Source organism: Suncus etruscus, chromosome 5, assembly GCF_024139225.1.
Source record: "Suncus etruscus isolate mSunEtr1 chromosome 5, mSunEtr1.pri.cur, whole genome shotgun sequence".
In the NCBI taxonomy this organism is placed as follows: Eukaryota; Metazoa; Chordata; class Mammalia; order Eulipotyphla; family Soricidae; genus Suncus; species Suncus etruscus.
Genome location: NC_064852.1, coordinates 82282677 through 82304073, shown reverse-complemented (window position 1 = coordinate 82304073; position 21397 = coordinate 82282677). Strand labels below are relative to the sequence as shown.

The 21397-nt window shown below is 35.3% G+C and overlaps 1 protein-coding gene and 1 non-coding gene across 4 annotated transcripts in view; one reads left to right on the top strand and one right to left on the bottom strand.

Moving 5' to 3' along the window:
* The window catches only part of COBLL1 (cordon-bleu WH2 repeat protein like 1), a 181015-nt gene that overhangs the window by 64025 nt on the left and 95593 nt on the right, over window positions 1–21397 (top strand). The window lies entirely within an intron of this gene.
* Window positions 20684–20815, bottom strand: LOC126010087 (small nucleolar RNA SNORA51). The gene has a single exon (XR_007496224.1). It is a non-coding gene; the product is annotated as a small nucleolar RNA SNORA51 (small nucleolar RNA).

Genomic DNA, 21397 nt, shown 5'->3' with positions numbered 1-21397 from the left:
GATTATATAGTAGCATAGTAACTTTTTTTATTTTATATACCAATTTAATGGTCAGTTTTTTTTTAAATAACCAATAATGTTTTCTTGGTGAATTTACGTTAAAAATTTGTCTTTAAGGGGCTGGAGAGGTGGCACAGCTGACCAAGGATGGTCCACCCATGGCTCTACCCCTGGTCTCCCAAGCCAGGAGTGATTTCTGAGCGCATAGCCAGGAGTAATCCCTGAGCATCACCAGGTGTGACCCCCCAAAAAAGCAAAACATAATAATAATAATAATAATAATAATAATAATAATAATAATGAAGTTTATTTCTAAGTAAAAGATGGTATAAGTTACATTGGGAAACATTATTCCTATAGTTTTCTCTGAGGTTAAAAAAATATCTGTGAAGGCTACAAAATTAACACACAGAAGTCAATGGCCTTTTTATACACCAATAATAATAGGGAAGAGATGGACGTTAAAAGAAGGCAATCCCATTCACATTAGTGCCACACAAATTCAAATGTCTTGGAGTCAACTTGACCAAAGACGTGAAGGAACTATACAAAGAAAACTACAAAGCCCTGCTCCAAGAAATAAGAGAAGACAAACAGAAGACAAAAACAGAAATGGAAACACATACCCTGCTCATGGATTGGCAGGATTAACATTATTAAAATGGCAATATTCCCCAAAGCATTATACAGATTTAATGCAATCCCCTTAAAAATACCCATGACATTCTTCAAAGAAGTGGATCAAACACTTATGAAGTTCATCTGGAACAATAAACACCCTCGAATAGCTAAAGCACTCCTAGGGAAAAGGAAAATGGGAGGCATTACTTACCCCAACTTTAAACTGTACTACAAAGCAATAGTTATCAAAAAAGCATGGTATTGGAATAAAGACAGACCCTCAGATCAGTGGAATAGGCTTGAGTTCTCAGACAAAGTTCCCCAGACATACAAGCATCTAGTTTTTGACAAAGGAGCAAGAAATCCTAAGTGGAGCAAGGAAAACTTCTTCAACAAATGGTGCTGACAGAACTGGTTAGCCACTTGTAAAAAAGCAAACATAGACCCCTAGTTAACATCATGTACGAAGGTAAAATCCAAATGGATTAAAGACCTTGATATCAGACCGGATACCATAAGGTATATAGAACAACACGTCAGTAAAACACTCCATGACATTGAGACTAAAGGTATCTTCAGGGAGAAAACTACACTTTCCAAACAAGTGGAAGCAGAGATAAACAGATGGGAATACATTAAGCTGAGAAGCTTCTGCACCTCAAAAGAAATAGTGCCCAGGATACAAGAGCCGCCCACCGAGTGGGAGAAACTGTTCACCCAATACCCATCAGATAAGGGGCTAATATCCAAAATATACAGGGCACTGACAGAACTTTACAAGAAAAAAACATCTAATCCCATCAAAAAATGGGGAGAAGAAATGAACAGACACTTTGATAATAAAAAAAAAATGGCCAAAAGGCACATGAAAAAATGCTCCTCGTCAATAATCATCAGGGAGATGCAAATCAAAACAACGATGAGATACCATCTCACACCACAGAGATTGGCACACATCAGAAAGAATGAGAACAATCAGTGCTGGCGGGAGAAAGGAACTCTTATCCACTGCTGGTGGGAATGCCGTTTAGTCCAACGTCTATGGAAAGCGATATGGAGAATCCTCCAAAAATTGGAAATTGAGCTTCCATTCGACCTAGCTATTCCACTCCTAGGGATATACCCTAGGAACACAAGAATACAATACAAAAACCCCTTCCTCACACCTATATTTATCGCAGCACTATTCACAATAGCCAGACTCTGGAAACAACCAAGATGCCCTTCAACAGATGAATAACTAAAGAAACTGTGGTACATATACACAATGGAATATTATGTAGCCATCAGGAGAGATTAAGTCATGAAATTTTCCTATATATGGATGTACATGGAATCTATCATGCTGAGTGAAATAAGTCAGAGAGAGAGAGAGAGAGAGACTCAGAATAGTCTCACTCATCTATGGGTTTTAAGAAAAATAACAGTCACTTTTGCAACAATCCTCAGAGACAATGAGAGGAGGGCTGGAACTTCCAGCTCACTTCAAGAAGCTCACCACAAAGAGTGATGAGTGCAGTTATAGAAATAACTACACTGAGAACTACCATAACCATGTAAATGAATGAGGGAACTGGATAGCCTGTCTAGAGTACAGGTGGGGGTGGGGTGGGATGGAAGGAGATTTGGGACATTGGTGGTGGGAATGTTGCACTGGTGAAGGGGGTGTTCTGTACATGACTGAAACCTAATCACAATCATATTTGTAATCAAGATCTTTAAATAAAGATATTAATAAAAATATCTGTGAAGACAATAATGTATAACTTGTTCTTTTTAAAAAAATTTTATACACTGATAACTATAAAATTTTTCAAATATTTAGGAAAACATTTATACTTCTTTTTCACAATATGAGATTTGGATAACTCGATGACTGTTGAAAATAAGTCTGTTTCATTAGTTTCTGAATACAAATACTTCTTGTGGATTTTAAAATTGTTTTATGTTTTAGATGGCTTATAAATATGGTTTCATAAAAAAGGCATTTGAATTATTTTAACAAGGGTGAAAGATTTAGTTTGGAAAACAGTTGGAATTAAACATTTTATCAGATAAAAATACTGGTTCTGGAGCCCGATGGCTGGATTCAAGTGCTGCTTCTTTCATTCATTTTCCAAATGGTTCTTATCCTCAAGAAGCTTGTAAACAAGTAGAAAGAGCCTGTTTGTTGGTGGCTTTTTAGAACAAGTGCCTGAGAAGCACTTCACAAATATTCTAGTGGGCATTGAGTGCTTACTGAACATTATTTGCTGTTTAAGAACCTCCCTGATGATGCCAGAGCACTATTTTATCTAAAAATTGAAATGACTGGGGATGTCATTCCTTGATAGAGTACTTGCTTTGCATATGTGAGGTCCCTGGTTTGATCATTGTAACCAAAGGAGGTAAGAGGAGAGGGTTATATTTTAGCCAGAGATAGAGCTCAGCAGGATAAACACAAGGTTTGCATCCAGGAGATTCAGGTTCAGTCTCTTAAACCACATGTTCCTGAAGCACAGAGATGGGAAAAGCCCCTGCATATGACTGAGTGTGGTCCCATTTCAAAGCAATAAATACCATTAAAAGTTACATGTTAGCTCAACACGTATGAAACCTCTTAACAATTTGTTAAGAAATAACATGAAATAAGAAATAACAAGAAATAATAAGAAATAAGAAACTTCTAACCTCTCTGTGTAAATATTCACATACATTTGAATTTAGACATGGATCAGTCTTCTGCTTTTTAAATTTTTTTTCACAGGGATAGGAGGCACAAAAACGAGACATTTTAAAATAGAAACTTGAATTACTGAAATCAGTACAAAGCCAAATATTTTCACTTTGTGATATTAATTATTCATTCATAAAATGCTATATCGTTAATGCCTTTCATTTTTTCAAGTTTTTTTTAATTTGACTTTTTAAGTTAAAACTAAAAAATAAGTTTACAATTCTATTTAAAGTTGAGCACACTTCTGTATACATTTTATGCTTTTGATTTCAAGTTGTGTGAAGCACTTACACAATTAAAATGCAAATTATGAAATTCAGAATATTATAGAGAGGAACACATTACTCACAGTTGGTGAAATTCTGGAGGAGGTGTGTATGTATTTAAAATTCTCCCAAGATTAAGGAAACACCCAAGGGAAAATATGCACATCACAGGCAAGGTATTCTTAAAGGATGTCTGTTTTCAAGTTTGACTAAATGGAAGAGCAAATTATTGACTAAGAATTATATTTAGTCTTTGCCCAGGGACCTCACAAGTTGACAGCATGTCTTCATGAATACGCAGCATTTCCACTGTGGTTGTTCTTTACCCTGACTTTGGATTTCCACTGAACCTGGCAGTCACTGACAGAACCACCCAGAGCAAACACCACTTGGTTTCTAAATAAGGCACATGGCCTGAGATGTAGCTCAATAGAAGTGCACATGCATCACATGTTTGAGTATCTAAGTTTAATTACTGGGACACAAACACATATATGCAAGTCACAAAACTGCCAACAACCAACCAATCAATAAAGTGAAGTCTGAAAATCTATAAAAGTGGAGTTGCTATTAAATCAATAGAAATATTACAATGTTTGTCATTTCTTTGTGGTGATAATGATATCTGTGTTTTAGAGGGCTCATTACCCAATGTCCTAGGAATCAAAAAAAGAATATTCAACTCTTTGATTATTGTGTAATTATTATGTCTCATGAGGAAGCCATCTGAAAAATAGCCATCCTGAAAATTTTCAAACTTTTCCATTTACTTACTCAGAAATCTATAAAAAGAGAAGAATAATATTTATTTTTCAAATAAAATGGTTTTGTTTATAAAGTATGAGAAAAAAGAAGTGAGAAAAGAGAGCCCCAGAAGTAAAAGGAGTTATACATCAGAAGTTGGGGTGCAGGTGATTCCAAATGAAATCCAAATGTACCTGTGTGTATCTTTAAACTGGCTAAATGTCAATTCAATTATTTCATTTGATTTACCTTTTTTAAGGGTATTGCATAGAATTTATTTTACTTTTTAAAGTGGTTGCAACAGAAGCCTGCTTATGTTCTCTTTGAGTGGACATTAGAATATGCATGAAGGTTAGTTCTGTGCTGCAGGACTTTCTGTATATTAACTTATTTTATTTGCAGGTTTAACTTTAGAATAGGTATAGTGACTTTCCCATTTTACATATGAGGATCATGAGAAAGTAAGTATAAGAAACTTGCTTTATCACATAGCTAATGGCTAACCTAGAAATAGACTCACTGAAACTGCCCTATCTTGCTAGACTACCTCACATTTCACAAAAGTAGTTCTTACTAAAATTGTAGACTATGGGAGTGATTCCATAATTATATATCTAAATTGCAAAGGGCATTAAAGTAACCATATCATATTTTCACTTTTTAAAATACAAACAGTACATGAGGCAAGCTTTGTTCTCAATCACCCTCCTCTTGGATCCTCAGAGTAGCACACAAGTGTTCACATAGAGGCTTAACCCCTTTTTTTCTCTTTGTATGTCTTACTTTCCCTTTGATCTTTTTTTTTTTTATCTTAACTAGAGGCACTTAATTACCTTATGTCTTTGTTCTTACTAGACTAAGACTGAGGCTGTTGAGGGAACCTTATGCTGTATTGTCTCTACTGCATGAGCCAAATGCCCTCCTAGGCAGAGAGGCCTGTGGGACTATTGTTTCTCATAGATAGTCCTGTCTGGCTCATTATCTGTCTGAGGGAGATGTCCTGCTGCAAAAAACACCAATAGTTTGTCTTGTCTTAAAAGTTAGAATCTTAAAAAAAAAAAAAAAAAGTTAGAATCTAAAGGGGATTGGGATTTTGGAGGCAGCTTGGCAGACAAAGAAGATAGCAAAAGTAAATGTTTTAAAGGAAAAAAAATTGTGGGGGGGGGGCATACACTGACTTACTCATGTTTCTGCACTTAGAAATCACACCTTGTTGTCCTTAGTTAAATAAAATTTAGTTTGTTTTATAAAATGTGTTTTTCTTGGTTTTTGTTCTTTTGGGGTATCACCAAGTGATGCTTGTGAGTTACTCCTGACTCTGTGCTCAGGAATTACTTCTGGCGATACTTGTAGGGCCATATGGATGCTGGGGCTTGGATCCCTGTCATCTGTATGCAAGGCAAAGCACTCTACTATCTCTACAGCCCCTAAAGATATAATATTTAAAGCATGATAGGATAGCCACTAATTCTACTATAAATGAAATTTCACAATCTTTGTGAGAGAGTAATTTTAAACTAAAATCCTAGTGATAAGGATAAATCAAGTGAGAAAGAATCCCAGGCCCAGGGAAGGCAAGGACAGAATCCTTAAAAGGAGAAAAAATTGTGGAGAAGAGACATATCAGAACCAGCAGTGCTGAGCATGAAACTGAGGAAAAGTGGTGTGGGATACAGATACTGCTAGTCTGGCTGAATTTTATTCACAGAATTAGACATATGGGTTCACTTTTTTTTTTTTTTTATATAGAGTAAAGAAGAGAGTGAGATTGGGGCTCAGTGGTAAAGCATTTGCTTTACTACTTGTATGACTCTGAGGACAATTTATGGTGCTACATGGTTCCCCTAAAACTACTAGGAATAACATATAAACTGAGCTGGAAGTCCCTGAGCACTTAGAGGTATGGCCCCCAAACAAAATAAAAGCAAAAGAGATTAGAAAGTCGGGTTTTTAATATCTGTGATATATGACATTCATTAGTGATGAAAAAACACAGGATATAACAGCTGGTATGTGGTTAGAAAGTAGAGATAAATACTCTGGTCACCCTTAAAGAAGTTTAATTGTGGAGTGAGTGAAAAGTAGAGCTCTTTAATGGTGTGGATGAAAAAAGCAGAGCTTTAGAAGCTTCAGAGCTATTAAAAGACCACTGAGTTTTACTCAATTAGAATGAAAATTTCAAAGGGAGTTCTTGTTTTAATTTAGGCTGGCACTGTATCAGTCAATATAGTACATGTAGAAAAAGAAATAAGGTTTTTTAATGAAAATAATGGTTATATATTTTGGATTAAAGTTTTTATTGCTCTTATTGAAAAAATGCATCCTAGAAAATATGAATTGTTGCCGAGACATGCTTTGACTTTTGTTGATAATTGCTCTTCATTAATTAACTATCTGTATATTCATTTATCTTGTTTATTTCCTGTTGGTGAACAATATGATTGTTTCTTTTAAAGGAAATATATGGTATTGTTTAGTAAAATTTTGCTGACAATGGTGCTAACATTTTTTATGTTAGTGAACACAGTATTTCACCACCAAAGTGCCTAAGACTCTCCAGCAAATATCACGTGTCACCTCCAGTCCTCTTATTCCCCTCCCAATGTGGAGTTTTCCATTTACATCATTGGCTATTATATATTCTTTGTTTTGTCTCCCTATGCACTATAGATGAGTGAGATCATCCAGTACTCAGGTACTGGACTTATTGAAGGACCAACCGTAAAATCAAATGTTGGGGCCAGAGTGATAGCACAGTCTGTAGGATAAGTTTGCATTGCATGTGGTCTACTTTGGTTCAATCCCTGGCATTCCATATGGTCTCCAGAGCCTGCCAGGCATAATTTATGAGCTCAGAACCAAAAGTAACCCTTGAGAGCCACTAGGTATAGCCCCCCAAACCCCCCCAAAGAAACAATAAACAAAATAAAAATTAAAAAATAAAATTAAATAAAAATTAAATAAAATAAAGTGTTCTGGATTTGACTCCATTCATCTGTGCTCATTTTGTTCAGAACTAATAGGACTGAATTTATATATATCAAGAATCAGCATATATAGGCTGTCTTTCTGTTGGTGAAATATAATATTTGTCTTAAACTAATAGAGAAAAATTCTTAAGACATATGCTAAAAGTTTGTTTCTCTTTTTCCAAATTAAATGTAAATTCTTTTCTTTAAATCTTCTTTTCATATGTCCCCAAATTTTTTCAAATTAGGCTTTTTTACTTGACATATGTGTTTCTTAACACTAATATCTAATGACTAACTGAATTACCTAGTGAAATCCTACCATAAATTGCATATGTCTACATATCTATTTATGTTATGTATTCATAAAGTATATATTGAGAATTTGCAAGCATTTGTAGCAGTAAAAAGGCCAAGATGTTAAATTCTTCAGTTTTTAAATTGCTTAGTAAAGATCCACTTGTACAACTACTATGTGAGAAACATTCTCTTCCGTAAAAGCATATGTGAAAGTGTTGCTTGACCATTCCAGGAATGGTTTTGTAAGACTGGAGAATTCCATTTTTTACGTATTTGTTGGAGGCAAGGAGTACCTGGTACTTACACATGTGATAAGCAGAGTTAACAGTACAGGGCAGTCAGTCTGACAGTTCTAAAAGTGAAGAGATGAAGGGACAGCGCTATTTCATAGAAACTTTATGCAAAAATTGTGAGTATATGTTATTACTAAGACTTTTAAAACGAATTTAGAAGTACTTTCATGTTTTCTAATAATATACCTCTTATATTGTTATGATATTTCCATCTGCACTGTATTTTTAAACATGAGTTTCTTTTCCTACTCAGAATGTGTATATTAAAAGTTCCATGAGGAAAATTTATAGTTTCATGAATTGATGTTTTGGAGAATAAATTACATAATTATTTTTCTCAACACATTGAATGATGGCTTATGTTTTAATCACGTTTGTTAAGGAAAAAGTTAATTATAGTAATTCAGTGTATTTTAGTTATATAAATTATTGTTGTTCATTATGTTCTTATGTGATATGTTTTCACTCTTTGAGATGTGAAATTCTTTCAAATTGCCATAAACATTCAATAAACAATATGATAATTATACTTTCGTAGGACTTTCAGTTTTACAAGTACTAACCACTATTTTTTTAATATCACAGAATTCTATAAAAATGTTCTGAATGTACTCACATTTTATATTAATTAGTAAACTATAATTTAGAGGTGTTAGTTACTTAGGAGGGAAATTTAGACCTAGCATTTCAGTCTAGATAGGTGCTCTTTTTCCTTTTCCATTATTGCCTGAACCCTCACAATATTAACACAGGCATAGTGAGTAGAAAAGGTGACTATTAGTCAACTTTAAATTAATTTTTACAAGCAGCAACAAGAAACAGAGTCAGGATATAATGTAACAGTGGAGCCTTTGCTTTTATATGGGAAGCCCTGGGTTTAATATCTGGCACTAGGAAAACAAGCACAAACTAATACAAACAATGCTCAACAAGTTACTTTTACAGCTGTTCCCTGAGCATAGTATTAATTTTGTCAGAATGAATCTTTTTTTTTGTTTTGTTTCTTGGGGTCACACCGGCAGCGCTCAGGCGTTACTCCTGGCTCTACGCTCAGAAATCGCCCCTGGCAGGCACAGGGGACCATATGGGATGCCGGGATTCGAACCACTGTCCTTCTGCACGCCTTACCTCCATGCTATCTCGCCGGCCCCAGAATGAATCTTGAGTAAGAAGGCTGCTTGTAGAAATTTTGATTCGACAAGTACTTAATTACATAGGATTTTGTTTAAGTAACCCAGAACAGCATTAAACATTATTTTAAAAAAATTGTTCTGTACTTCTTTTGTAAAAAAAAAGTATGTGTGAGTTTATACAATCTTTTTAAGTGGTACTTTTGATTTTTTGAAAGACTATACTAATTTCACTCTTCAAATAAATAGCTGGCATATGTAATCTTAGGTGAAATGTGAATATGAACTTTTTTGTATATGCTAGAGTGGTTGGATTATCGGTGCACTATCTAATTAAAGCACCAATAGTTTATATTATAAATTTGTAATTTAAATAAAATGAAAGTACATATGAGAGCTAAAATTTTCTTATGAAAAATATTTTTTGAGATTTATTGAGAAGCCATTGTATGCATATAAGTTATGTCATGTGCCAGTTTGGTAGACTTACACATCACACACAGTATTACTACTGCCATAGTGTTTGCTAGCACTTCTATTATAATAGGTCAGTTGCTGTTTATGTGGTAAGACCATTGAAGATCTACTTGTTTAGAAGCTTTCAAATATATAACACAGTATTGTTAACCATAATTACCCAGCTATATACTACATTCATCTTTGAAAGAATTTCAAATCTTTGTCCAAAGTCTCTTATGTATTCTACTATACAGTATTTTTTATATGTAAAGAAATCTAGAAATTTAGTTCAGTGGTAGAGCTCTTGGTTTGCATGGGTGAAGCTTGGGCACCACAGAAAAATAAACAAATTTTGGGGCATAGGAGTGTAGCTCAGTGGCAGAGCGAGCTCTATTTTTTTTTTTTTATTATTATTGTGCAAGGTCCTGGATTTGATCCTCGGCACCACAAAAGCATAAATGTAATAAATGGAAAAGAAAAATATTCTTAAAAGTCATAAAATTAGGACCAGAGAGATATCACATGACTAGGGCATTTGCTCTGCACCGAATCAGGATTTATTTTCCGGCATTCCATAATGTTCACTAAGCCTGCTAGGAGTGATTTCTGAGCACAAAACTAGGAGTGGCTCCTGAGTGTCACCAGGTATGGCACCAAAACAAAGAAACAAAAGTTATAAATTATAAAAATCTTAAGGGAATTGAGTACCATTTTTATACTTAGGAAAAAATCTCAGTGCTCAAATTAAAACTAACTTGCTAGGGCTAGAGAAATATTAGAGGGGCCCGGAGAGATAGCACAGTGGTGTTTGCCTTGCAAGCAGCCAATCCAGGACCAAAGGTGGTTGGTTCAAATCCCGGTGTCCCATATGGTCCCCCGTGCCTGCCAGGAGCTATTTCTGAGCAGACAGCCAGGAGTAACCCCTGAGCACTGCCAGGTGTGTGACCCAAAAACCAAAAACCAAAAAAAAAAAAAGAGAAATATTAGAGAGACTAAAAGACTATCAGTGTTTTATTGGAATAAAAGAAATATTCTATGTCCTCTAGATGAAGTATTAAATCAGTGTTAAAAGTGTTTAGATTCAGTATCCATTCACTAAAATGAATTTTTAAATTTAAACTTATTGTTAGACAGAGTTGTTAGTTTTACAGTATGAGATATTATTGTTATACAAAAAGTATATAAGTATAAGCGAAGGTTTATTTGGATTCTGACCTCTTTTTTTTTTTTAAGGAACTCTATATTGGGTTGTTTCATTCTTGATAGAGGAGATTACATTACAAGAAAACTGAGTTTTGAAAGGATATTTTGAATTGTAAAAATGGCTACAGTTTGTCTGTGATCTTCCCAGTAATAATAGATTATACAACCAAAGTACATTGTTAAAGTCAGGAAAGTCACACTGGCACAATATCATAAACTCATGCATAGACTTCATTTATGTGGTGCCACCATTGTCAAATGCAGACTAGTTACATCACTACAAAAGAATCCCTTTGTGTTACCATTATACCAACATACTGCCCCCACCCTGACTGGCAGTGATCTGATTTCTTTGACCAATTTATCTTTTGGGACACTTTATAGCACCATAGGTATGTAACCCTCACATAAAGACATTTTTCTCTTTATGTAATTGCCATAACCTCATCAAAGATGTTGATTGAGAGTCTGGGAAATAGCTCAAGTGGTAAAGCACATGCCTAGGTATACGTTAGGCTCTGAATTTTATCCGAGAATCCCAACCACTGGCTCCAGCACTGCCTTAGACAAAGATCTGCTTGGGTTGACCCTACTCACCACACCTGCATTACTTCTGGGTGTGTACCCTATGTAAAAATCATACAAAAAAGAAAAGTTGTTGAGTGCATCATGATTTCATAGCTTTTTTATTGCCAAATAGTATTCCATTATATGGATACCCTAGTTTGTCTATCACATTTATTCCTTCAGACATTTTGTTTCGTTTTGGGGGGGCCATACTCAGTGGTGCTCAATCTTTACTCCTGGTTCTGTGCTCAGAAATCACTCCTAGCAGGCTCAGAGACCAGATAGAATGCCAGGGATCGAAGCTGGGTTGGGCACTTGCAAATGCTACCTACTCTGCTATTGCTCCAGTCTAACTTGGGAAGCTTTCTTTTTTTTTTTTTTTTTTTTTTTTTTTTGGTTTTTGGGCCACACCCGGCGGTGCTCAGGGGTTACTCCTGGCTGTCTGCTCAGAAATAGCTCCTGGCAGGCATGGGGGACCATATGGGACACCGGGATTTGAACTAACCACCTTTGGTCCTGGATCGACTGCTTGCAAGGCAAACGCCACTGTGCTATATCTCCTGGCCCGGGAAGCTTTCTTAAAAAAAATTATTTTATTGAAACAATTGTGAAACAGTCCTTCATAGTTGAATTTCAGATATACAGTGAGTCATGGCCATTCCCACCACCAGTGTCAACCTCCCTTCACCAATGGACCCAGAGTGCATCCCGAACCACCACCATTTGCCCCCTGGCCTGTAGTATAACAGGCTCATTTAAGTTTAGATTGTTAAAGTTTAGGTCTCTGTTTCTATTGTTGTTACTTTGGCTTGGATATTTAGTTCTGTCCTTATGTTTTCCCCACCATTGCATCTGAGTCCACTTGGCCCCTGCCCTCCCCACCCCCCAGCCTTTCTTTATTCCTTTCTTAGTTTTATGGAAAAAATGCGGAAATAAGTGGTGAAAAAAGTAATTCATGTCTCTTGGGATACTTTTTAAATACGTTGCTGTCATTCCTGTTTGAGGTTATTTTGAGGATAAATGATCCAAGTTTCCTATATTCTCATCTGCACTTGTTATTAGTTGTTTTGATTGAGGCATATAATATATTTTATTACTTTTTTGCATTTTCTAAAGAGTAATGATGTAAGCATTTGTATGTGCCTGTCTTTTTTATGTTCTCTTTGACAAAGTGATTAAACTTTATGATCCTTCTTTTTTTGTTGTTGTTATTGTTTTTGTTTTGTTTCGGGGTCTGAGATTTAACCCAGGGCCCACTCTTGTGAGTCCTATGCCTAAGCCACTTCCTCATGGCTCCTTTTTTCCATTTTATAATTTGATTGCTTTCTTACTATTTAATTTAGAGGAATCCCTTTATTGTTGGATATGTAAACTTTAAGTATTTCCTTCTGGTTTTGTCTTTAAATTTTCTCATGCTCTTGTTTTGAGTAAAAACTTTAGAATTTTTAGAGTCCAGTTAATAGATTTTATTTTTTTAAATAATCTTTGGTGGGTTGTAAAATTAGTGTTATATCTATAAACATTTTTACATAGGTCCCAAGTATTTTCTCTGTTTTGTTCAAAACATTTTATGTTTATACTTTATACTTAGATCATGATATTTATTATATAGTGATATATTAGATTTTAATATTTCTAAATTTTGAGAAAATTATTTTATTTGTGTTTGTTTTGTTTTGTTTATTTTGGGACAAGCCACTCAAGGTGGTATTCAGGGCTTACTCCTTGCTTTGTACTTAAGGGTCACTCCTATCAATGCTCGTGGTACCATATAGGGATTGAATCTGGGATGGCCACTTGCAAGGCAAGTGCTTTACTTACTGTATCTATCACTCTATCCCCTGAACAGCTATTTTTTTTTGTTTTTTTTTGTTTTGTTTTGGTTTGGTTTTTGGGCCACACCCGGTGTTGCTCAGGGGTAACTCCTGGCTGTCTGCTCAGAAATAGCTCCTGGCAGGCACAGGGGACCATATGGGACACCGGGATTCGAACCAACCACCTTTGGTCCTGGATCTGCTGCTTGCAGGCAAACACCGCTGTGCTATCTCTCCGGGCCCCTGAACAGCTATTTTTAAGTGGTCCTTTTAAGCAGTAATTAGAAAAACTTGAAGTAGAAACATTTGTTTGGAAGATTCCAAACTTTTAATTCCATGAACTTTTCTTCATTGGTATATCAATAAATCTCATGCTAGGATATGTGTTACTCTGACACATAGCACTCCTAAACTTAAATTATAGTGCTAATGGACTTATGACTAATTACTGTTTAAATTTTACTAACGTACATGATTGAGAGTAAATTTTTGAGGTTGTGACTTCAGAAACATTTTTGTTTTAATTTATCTTTAGCTAATTTAAGATTTTGTTTTTCAACACAGTTGTTTATTGATAGCAAAATTGAGATTTTATTCTGTCTACTTTTCCCCATATATCCACTGTGTCTTCCATTAGCAACATCCTCCATCACCACTGTGTTACATTTGTCATATTAAAAAAAACCCTGACATGAAAACCTACATTGACACATCATTATCTGCCAAAGTTCATGATTTGCATAAAAGTTTACTTTTGTGATATATATAATGGATTCTGAAGAATGAATAATGAAATGTATCCATCATTATTGTATCATATAGAATATTTTTCACTGCTATGAAATCCATTCTGTCCCAGCTTCTGATTGCTTTAGTGACTATTTTTTCTTTTATAAGAATGATATAATGCTAAACTCATATAATATCTAGACTTTTCAGACTGATATTTTGCACTTAGTAGTATGTGTTTCAAGATTTCTCTTTGTGGTTTTTATTTTCATAGCTTCATAACTATTTATTATTAAATAGTATTCTATTGTCTTATATGTCATAGCTTATTGATGCACTCAACCATTTTTATTTCTTTTGATTAGCAAATAATATCCTGTTATCTGATATGTTATAGTTTATTGATTCTCCTATAAAAGACATCTTAGTGCCATCTTAGTTCCAACTTGGAACTTATAAAATAAGTCTTAGTTGTGAACATTCCCTCTCTCCTCCCTCTCTCTCTCTCTCTCTCTTTCTCTCTCTCTCTCTCCCTCTCTCCCCTCCCTCTCTCTCTCTTTCTCTCTCTCCTCTCTCTCTCTCTCTCTCTCTCCTCCCTCTCTCTCTCTCTCTCCTCCCTCTCTCTCTCTCCTCTCTCTCCTCTCTCCTCTCTCGTTTTTTGGGCCACGCCTGTTTGAATACTCAAGGGTTACTCTTGGCTAAGCGCTCAGGAATTGCCCCCGGCTTGGGGGGACGATATGGACCTGGGGATCAAACCGCAGTCCTTCCTTGGCTAGTGCTTGCAAGGCAGACACCTTACCTCTAGTGTCACCTCACCAGTCCCTCTTTTCTTTTCTTTTTTCTTTTCCTTTCCTTTTCCTTTTTTTCTCTTTCTTTTCTTTTCTTTCTTTCTTTCTTTCTTTATTTCTTTCTTTCTTTCTTTCTTTCTTTCTTCCTTTCTTTCTTTCTTTCTTTCTTTATTTCTTTCTTTCTTTATTTATTTCTTTCTTTCTTTCTTTCTTTCTTTCTTGCTTTCTTTCTTTCTTGCTTTCTTGCTTTCTTGCTTTCTTGCTTTCTTTTCTTCTTTCTCCTTTCTTTCTTTCTTTCTTTCTTTCTTTCTTTCTTTCTTTCTTTCTTTCTTTCTTTCTTTCTTTCTTTCTTTCTTCCTTCCTTCCTTCCTTCCTTCCTTCCTTCCTTCCTTCCTTCCTTCCTTCCTTCCTTCCTTCCTTCCTTCCTTCCTTCCTTCCTTCCTTCCTTCCTTCCTTTTTTTCTTTCTCTCCCTCCATCCCTCTCTCTCTTCCTTCCCTCTTTCCTTTCATTTCTTTCATTTTATTATTTCAGAGAATAAACCATGAAACTGTCCATTGATAATTTAGATCTTAAATTTATATTTATTTGTTTTGAATGCCATGCCTACTGTGCTCCAGGGACACTTTCAGTCTCCAGAGTTGACACTGGTGATGCTTGGTGAATTTGTGGTTCTGGAGACTGACACCACAGTTTGTATATACAAAGCTCCAATCCAGGTGCTAAGGAAAATGACAACAGGTCTGTCACTTACCTTGCATACAGTCAAGGTGGGTTCAATTCTTGACATCACATGTGGTCCCCTAAATCCTGTCAAGAGAAAAATCTCTGAGTACAGAGCCTGTGGGTAAGCTGTGGGTACCGTTTGTACCCATAAACAAACAAATAAAAAATAAAAAACAGGAAAAAAAAGACTAAACTGAGTTTAATAAGTGGCCTTTTCTTTGAATTTTGAACTCATTTGAATAAATTCTTTGACTCATTTTATGTTTGTCACTGATACCTGAGGGCCTCATATAGTGTTTCTTTAATCTACCCACTCTATTTCTCTCCAGTGAGAAAATGTAGTAGCCTGTAAACCATATTGACTTGTGACTCACTCATATCAATTTTAAATATTTTTTAACTTTACTCATTTATTTTGATTAATGATTTATTTCTTCTTTTGGTATGTTCATTCATATTAACCCATTTTTCATTATTCCTCTTGTTAATGTTGAACTCTTTTTGTGTGTGTGTATGTGAGTAGGAGTGGTAGCACTCAGGATTTTTTCCTGGCTTTGTGTTCAGGGTCACTCATAGTAGTGTTAGGATGATCATATGTAGTGCCAGGAATTGAACAGGTTGGTTGTGTGCACGAAAAGTAGCATACTCGTATACTTTTTCTCTGGTCCTGAATTGATTCATAATACTTAATAGTATATAAAATAAATATCTCTTGTAAACAATTTAGGAAATCCCAGACATATACTAAAATTATAACATAATTTATAAAACAGGTAAATCTTCTCTTCATGGCAGAGTAGTATTCCATTGAAAAAAATATATACATACACCAAAGTTCATTAAGATAAATTACTTTGTGGTAGTTACTTTAATGTGTATATAGTTACATATATTCTAATCTACATTATTTATGCCTTTTAAAAATATAAATTCTATTTCAATGTAAATCATCAAGGGAATCTATTTCCTTTCACTTGGAGAAATTTTTAAAATTTTGATGAGTCAAATGTAATACAGCCATGATTGAAAATGGTATAGAGATTCTAAAAAGGAAACTAGGAGTGTAGTTCAGGTTTTTTTTGTTTTGTTTTGTTTTTTAGTTCAGTTTTAAAGCACTTGTTTGCATATATGACGTCCTGGGGTCAGTCTCTGGTGCCACAAAAATAATGACTAAATTTAATGTAAAAGTAAAGTGATCTTTTGTTTGGGATATCACTCAGTTGTAGAACACTTACTTTGCATGTGCAAGGCATAGCATTTGATTCCTTGCACTGTCAAAAGTGTTCTCTAAAAAATATCAAACGAGGAAACAAAGAGTTATTTCACATATGGGGTGCTGCAACATTATCTTAGTTTGAACCAGGCATTTCATGGCCTTTAGAGCGCCATTAGTGTAGCCGTGAAGATCCCCAAGCACTGCTAGGGTGGTCCTGGTAGTCTCCAGCACAGTAGGTCTTGAGCAGTTTTGTATCTTCAAGCCTTAGCATTGATCCTGAGCCCTGTTTGGAAAGCTTTCAACCCCACATGTATGTAACAATACATATAATATGTGTATTGTCACATGTTATTGTCATATAATCATATAGTTATATACCATAGAGTATTGCTATCAATATATGTGCTATCTATATGTATGTGTATATATGAAATACACATACTATATATTGTATGTATTATCACATATTGGATTATTGGATATATAGACACACATATATGGCAATACTATATGATATAGACTTTTTTAAAATATGGACATTTGAAAAGCTATTTGTCTCCATATACTCATTGTAGCATTACTCACAGTTGACAAAAATAAACTTAAATGCCCATAAATAGATATCTGAATAAAGAATGTATATATACTCAATGGAATACTACTCTGCCTTTAAAGCTGACAAAATTCTACCTTCAGCGATAAATGGATAGAATTTAAAGTGACTATATTAAGTGAAGTAAATAAGGAAGACAAGCAGCCGATCCAGGACCAAAGGTGGTTGTTTCAAATCCCGGTGTCCCATATGGTCCCCCGTGCCTGCCAGAAGCTATTTCTGAGCAGCCAGCCAGGAGTAATCCCTGAGCAACGCCAGGTGTGGCCCCAAAACAAAAACAAACAAACAAAAAAAAGATGAGTAAATAAGGAAGAGAAAAGTGTAAGTTTTACTTGTATGTGGATTATAATAATTAAAGAAAATGAACTAGAATGGTCCAACAAATTGTTTAGATGCCCAAGAAACTGATGGAAGGTGAAATGGGATATATGAGGAAGGAATTTGGTGGTGGGATATATGTCACTGGAAATTTGGTGGTCCACAGAGTCAGTTTTATACTTATATAAAATTGTAAAATTATACCCCTGAATTCCTTAGTATTGTTAATGATGAATCAATAAATTGAAAATTATGCTTATTGCCAAAAATAAATAAAATTCTGACACATTCATAAAAATAATATCCCTGCAACTAATTAAATTAAAAATTTATGCATGCACCTAGGCCTCAACATTTTCTAAAACTTTGTAAGTAAGTTAGTTCATTGTATAGCTGGGTTTGAGGGTCAGTAAACTAGACTTTAAAAGCACACTATTCATTTAACTCTCAGCAGATCTGTGAGACAGGACAGAAGCCAATTTTTCACTGAAGAAATATTTAGAGAGATTCAGTGTCCTGATAATTAGTAAGTGTAGAGCCTAGAATAACCTTGAGATGATTCATTCCATAATCTTGCCCTCAATTAATATGTTGTGATTAATATTTAGATTTTTTAATTGCAATTTTTTTTTGGTTTGTTATTTGGGCCACACCTGACTGTGCTCAGGCCTGATTCTTGGCTCTATGCTCAGGGATCACTCCTACCAGGTTCAAGGGACGTTATGAGTCAAATTTAGGTCGACCATGAGTAAGGCAAGTACCCCACCCACTGTACTATTGCTCTGGCCCATTAATTGCAATATTTTTTCTTTCTCTTTCTTGACTTTCTGTAATATCTCTTACACTCTTCACCCTAATACTAGCTATTTAACCTGAGCCCCACACATGCAAGACAAGTGCTCTACTATTATGCTCTCTTCTTGACACTTTCTGAAGTGTCTTAATGTTATCAATCAGCAGATAATAATGTTAAGCTAGCTAGGTTGTTTGGTTTTTGGCTCTATCACTTCCATTTCCATCACTTCCATTAGTAAAAAAGCAAGCAAACAAAAAACTATAAAAATAAAATATAAACAGATACACTCAACCTGAAAGCCAAATCAGCTATTTCATTTATAGGAGTTGCTGTGTGTTTTTGAATGAGATTATCTTAGAGCTTCTCAGGAATAAATGATTAATTTTAATAAAATATGATTAATGCATCATGTAATTTTTAAACTAATTTCATAGAACATACAATAGTTAAATAAACTTAAGTCTCAAAATTAAGCTTTTTTTTTTTTTTTTTTTGGTTTTTGGGTCACACCCAGCACTGCTCAGGGGTTACTCCTGACTCCACGCTCAGAAATCGCTCCTGGCAGCCTCGGGGGACCATATGGGATGCTGGGATTCGAACCAATGACCATCTGCATGAAAGGCAAACGCCTTACCTCCATGCTATCTCTCCGGCCCCTCAAAATTAAACTTTGATATTGAGAATGTTTTCACTATCACTAAAGTTTACAGAAATTTCTCCAGAAATTACTTGCTGATAAAATAGGATAGTTTCATTAGCTGACTTCCATAATGAATATTACATTTTTTAATGTATCAGAATCAACTTTAGGGAAGCCATTTTTCCTATTGAAATAGATGTTTTGTTGAAATGGAAAAAAAAAACAAATTTCTGGGGCCGGAGAGATTGCATGGAGGTAAGGCGTTTGCCTTTCATGCAGAAGGTCATTGGTTCGAATCCTGGCATCCCATATGGTCCCCCAAGCCTGCCAGGAGCGATTTCTGAGTGTAGAGCCAGGAGGAACTTTTGTGACCCAAAAACAAAAAACAAAAAAAGAAAAATACAAATTTCTTCATGTAATATTACTTCACAAACTACGTTGGGATACACTTCATGTTAAGTGATTAATAGTTACTAACTTGATATTCACCATGAGTATACACAGACAGGCACATGCATGTGTTTGTGTAAGATAACTAAAATTATGTATATTGTGAAATTATAATTAATCATGAGTCAAGATATACTTGATACATACTTAGAACTTAGCAACTTTTATGTATGCATGATGTGTAACATGATAATAAACACTGTCAATTTGTTTAATATCAAGAGGGTGTTTATTTAGAAGCAACTAAACTATTTTTATCTGAAAAATATCAGATTTTGAGTTGGTTCCTAAATAAAAATTTAAACTTCTGTCATATCACCCATTCATTGCATGAGTTAAAACACAGAACAAGTTACATGTTTCTGGGTATATAATAACTAAGTTCAAACAGAAGTTTCACGAAATTTCATTACCATTGAAGATCTAGTGTTAGGAAGAGGTTTCCTGGAATTCACTTTAGATGATGACTGAAAGCAGTAAAAAGAAGTTGATGATTTAATATGTGAAAAATAAATTTAATGAAAACTGTATATTAATTTGTAGACTCTTTGTGAACACTTTATTAACACAGTGTAGTAGATTAATTTTTTTCTGTGAAAAGTTTAAAATGTGGGCTGGAGAGATAGTATAAAAGATAAAGCGCTTGCCTTTTATATGGCTGGCTCAGATTAAATTACCTGCATTCCATATAATCTCTTGAGCTCACCAAGAGTGATCTCAGCACTGAGCACAGCTGGGAGTCACCAAAGTCAGGAGTACAATATTAAGAATATGAGATGAAAATTAGAAAGAGTGAAAGTGAGGGAGAAAGAGAACTTCATAAAAAAAAGTGAAATTAAGCAAGAACTAGATGTGGTCAGATAATTCCAGAATGGGGTGCTTGGGGAGTTGCCCTGGAAAAATTATTATTTGCACCTTTACCAGATGCCTTAGCTGCTCTTTATGCTAATAAAAATTCTTCCTTGGTTAAGGTAGAACCTCTGAATTCTGGTGACATTCATTCAGTCTTATTTCTCTCTAAATTATCTCCTGGCAAGGACACAACTGGGACTTAAGTCAGAGCCTAGGGTGATTTTCAAGTTTGTGCTGGTTGGTTGGCTAAGGGCAGGCAGAATAACTTAGCTGCTTTTTATGTTACATCTTTGTTTTGATATTTTTATTGTTGTTGTTTGTGTTTGTGCCACACCCTGTGATGCTCAGGAGTTACTCCTGGCTTAGAGACTATATGGTACACCACGGGATTGAACCACAGTCCTTCCTAGGTCAGCAGCATGAAAGGTAAATGCCCTACCCCTGCGCTGCTGCTCCTGCCCCAGGTTTTTTTTTTTTTTGTCCCCCAATTCACAATACAGACCAGGCAAAGGGCCTGTGTTGAGGTGTATATGGGGTGCATTTACTGTACCTCCTCTTTCTAACAGTCAGTGTAAAGAACACAGCCTGTGGTAAGAATTGGGAGGCCTTATCTTTTCTTTCTTTTATTTTTTATTTTTTTTTTTTTTTTTTTTTTTTTTTTGGTTTTTGGGCCACACCCTGTGATGCTCAGGGGTTACTCCTGGCTATGCGCTCAGAAGTTGCTCCTGGCTTCTTGGGGGACCATATGGGACGCCGGGGGATCGAACCGTGGTCCGTCCTAGGCTAGCGCAGGCACCTTACCTCCAGCGCCACCGCCCGGCCCTATTTTTTATTTTTTAATATATATAAAATCCTTCACCAGTGCAACATTCCCATGACCAATATCCCAATTATCCTTCCTCCCCACCCCACATCAGCCTGTACTCTAGACAGGCTTTCTACTTCCCTCATTCAGCCACATTTTGTTATGATAGCTCTCAGTGTAATTATTTCTGTAACTGCACTAAACGATCCCTGTGGTGAACTTCATGTCAGGAGCTGGACCCTCCAGTCCTCCTCTATTTTGTCTCTGAGAATCATTACACAAATGTTTTTCACTTTTCTCAAAACCCATAGATTAGGGAGAACATTCTGTGTTTATCTCTCTCCCTCTGACATTTCACTCAGCATAATAGATTTTATATACATC